Source organism: Orycteropus afer, unplaced genomic scaffold (genome assembly GCF_000298275.1).
Source record: "Orycteropus afer afer isolate SDZICR_OR568_19922 unplaced genomic scaffold, OryAfe1.0 scaffold00089, whole genome shotgun sequence".
Taxonomy (NCBI): domain Eukaryota; kingdom Metazoa; phylum Chordata; class Mammalia; order Tubulidentata; family Orycteropodidae; genus Orycteropus; species Orycteropus afer.
In genome coordinates this window covers 5,527,515-5,531,126 of record NW_006921676.1, presented here as the reverse complement: position 1 = coordinate 5,531,126, position 3,612 = coordinate 5,527,515, and the positions used below count along the sequence as shown (strand labels likewise).

The 3,612-nt window shown below is 42.5% G+C and overlaps 1 pseudogene; it reads right to left on the bottom strand.

The window, feature by feature from the left end:
• Positions 1 to 414, bottom strand: part of LOC103198280 — a 974-nt pseudogene extending 560 nt beyond the window's left edge.
• Between the last annotated feature and the right edge of the window lie 3,198 nt (positions 415 to 3,612).

Sequence of the window (3,612 nt, the reverse complement as noted above, 5' to 3'; positions counted from 1 at the left end):
ACTGCCGTCGAGTTGGACTCAACTCATAGTGACCCCTCCTTGGGTTTCCGAGGCGGTATCACTACGGAAGTAGATTGCCCAACCTTCCCAGGAGTGGCTATTGGGTTTGAATGGCCAGCCTTCTGGTTAGCTGTCAAATGCCTTCGGCACTACGCCACCAGAGCTCCCCTTAGGACGATAGCCGTTTTATTTTCCTGGCCAGGAAGCTTCACCTACTGGATCATCCAAGAAAGGGATAGAGGTTGCTGGCTGGTGCGCTCATGAACAGCCTCTTCAGCACAACTTGGTTAAAGGGCGAGTTGGTTTGTCTGGTCAGAAACTTGTACAGCCTGATAGCTGCAGGTAGATGCCCTGGCTCTTGGGCTCCTTGCACCATCCCTTTTGGTTATTGTTGTGGTGGATGTCAACTTTCATGATGGTACCTCCAGCTCAGCCAGGTGTGGAAAGGGTACAGATTTTTTTTTTTAATGTCAAGTACTGTACTGGGCTCTGGGCATATTTACAGATAGCTTACAATTTGGTTTAGGAGATAATTTTTAAAGAAAGTGTTAGCAATAAGCATGGTATTTTTATAAGGCAAAATGAACATTTTTAAGAAAAAATATTGTAATACATTATATTGTATAATAACCATAGTAGTAAAAGTCTTGTATAAGATATTTTAAGAATGAAGAGGATAGACTCGTTCTCTCTGGGCGAGTTCAGGAAGTCTTTGCCCAGGAGGTAGTGTTTGCTCTGAGTCTTGATGAGTAGGTGTTTACACTGCAAAGAACTGGGGAGGGAGGGTGTTCTATCTCAAAACTGCTCCACCCTGAACACACAAGGCATAAGGAAAGGGTAGAAAGGAATTCCAGTTTGGAGACAGTGCATATAGCAACCTCTCCTTGGGTTTCTGAGGCAGTATCACTACGGAAGTAGATTGCCCAGCCTTCCTTCTGAGGAGTGGCTGGTGGGTTTGAATCGACAGCCTTCTGGTTAGCAGTCAAATGCCTTAGGCACTACACCACCAGAGCTCCTCCTGAAGAGATTGCAACCTTGGAAATGCTATGGGGTAGTTCTACTCTGTCATATGGGTCACTATGAGTCAAAATGGACTTGACAGCAGCGGGTTTGTTTTTGTTTTGTTTGGTTTAGTTTTAGTCAAGGAACAACCTCTCAATTATGGCCTTAAAAGCTAAGAATAACAAAAAGGAAAAAAAAAACCCACTGTCATCTAATCTACTCTGACTCATAGTGACCCTTTTTTAAGACCGAGTAGAAATCCATAGGGTTTCCGAAGCTATCAATTGTTACTTAAGCAGACTACCTGCTCTTTCTCCCATAGAGCAACTGGTGGATTTGAACTTTTGGTTAGCAGCCAAATGCTCTAACCACTTTGGCACCAGAACTCCAAAGCTGAGAATAAGCCTCAAAATCTATCCTTTCTTCTTCTTGAGTCTCGAGGCCTTCGATATGGCAGCATATATGACCTTCTATAGTGACTATCTAGTCCTTCCTTTGGGATGATTCTAGCTCACTCATCCACAGCCAACTCCAGAGACAAACTCCAACTGGCCTTGCTAGAAAGATGAACCAGGTCATCTATATCTTTGGTTGCTTCCTTGCTATAATGGGCTGGGGATGAGAGCAATCTTCAACTTGTTAGGCCTCCCCTTATCTACCTACAACATTTTGTAATGACCCTATCACTGATTCAGGGATGCTTTGGAAAAGTTATTTATGAGTAGGAAGTGTAAAGTGCAAAAAATAAGTAGGAAGTTATTTTTATTGGTCAGATATACCTATTGTATAAGTTTAGCTCTATAATTGGCTACAATAATAATAAACCCACTGCCATCAAGTCAGGTCTGACTCATAGTAACCCCTCTTTGGGTTTCTAAGGCAATATCACTATGGAATTAGATTGCCCAACCTTCCTTCTGGGGAGTGACTGGTGGGTTTGAACCACCAGCCTTCTGGTTAACAGTCAGATGGCTTAGGCACTACGCCATCAGAGCTCCCACAATAATAGAGATGAATATTATTTTAAAATATTAAGCATTATTTTGGAGCTAAAATAGTGCCCAGGGGAAATGATCTGTAAAGGGAACTGCCTACTAAGGGAGGGCATCTGGTTCAATGAAGGTAAAAGAACCAGAACCAAACTCACTGCCATGAGTCAGTTCCAACTCATAGTGATCCCCAATGGGTTTCCAAGACTGTAAACCTTTACTGAAATAGATTACATAAAGAGTAGCTGGTGGGTTCGAACCACTGATCTTATGGTTAGCAGCCAAATGCCTTACCCACTATGTCACCAGAGCTCCTTGAAGATAAAGGAGGATACCCATTAACAATGGAAGCTCAACAGCTGGGACCTAGAGAACAGGCTTCTGGTGATCACGTAGTGTTATAGATTGATTATGTCCCTAAAAAGATATACTGAAGCCCTAACCCTTATACAAGTGAACGTGACCTTATTGGAAATTGGATCTTTGAAGATGTTATCAGTTAATAAGAGGTCATATTGGAGTAGGGTGCATCCTAATTCAGTTATAAAGCCCAAAAGACCAACTAGTTGCCATTGAGCCTACTCCAACTCATGGTAACCCATGTGTGTCAGAGTACAACTGTGTTCTGTAAGATTTTCAAAGGCTGATTTTTGGAAGTGGATCAGTGGGTCTTTTCTTCTAAGGAGCCTCTGAGTGGACTTGAACTATCAATCTTTTGGTTTGCATTGAGCACATTAACTGCACCACCCAGGGACTCCAATCTAGTCATAGTGGTGTCCTTAGAAAAGAGAAGAGGAATTTAGATAGTCGGAGGAAAGATGGTCATGTGACAATGCATCTATATGCCAAGGGCTACCGAAACTGAGAGAGACAAATAAAAGTCTTCCCCTAAAGACTTCAAAAGAGTTCTGGTGGCATAGCGCCTAAGGCATTTGACTGCTAACCAGAAGGTTGACGATTCAAACCCATCAACCACTCCACGGAAGAAAGACTGGGCAATCTACTTTCGTGAAGATTTACCTCCTTGGAAACCCAAAGGGGGTTACTATGAGTCAGAATAGACTCGTTGGCAGTGAGTTTTTTTTTTTTTTTTGTAAAGACTTCAAAGGAAACATGGCCCTGCCAACAACCTGAATCCAGGCTCTCAAGCTACAGAACAATGAGACGATAAATTTCTGTTCTTGTAAATTGTTCAGTTTGTGGAATTTTGTTACAGCAGTCCTAGGAAACTAATAGGAGCTCTGGTGGCGTAGGGCCTAAGGCATGTATGACTGCTAACCAGAAGGTGGAGAGGAAACTAATACACCTATACCTCATCTTTTGTAACTGTCTGTCTTCTTGTGTGCCTCACCTAATTGAGTATGAGCTTTTTCCAGGAAACACTATGTCTTATTAATCTTTGAGCCTCTAGTTCCTTGTGTAATGCCTGGAGATCAAGTTATTCATTGGTGTATAACAAATCACCCAAAAATTAGTGATTTAAGCAAAATTCATTTTATGTTCTTTCCTGGTTCTGGGGTTGACTGGGTTCACCTAGGCAGTTCCACTTTGGGGTCTGCCATTCATGGCAATCCAACAGCAGCTGGAGCCTAGGAGAATCTAAGGGTTTACCAGTCACACG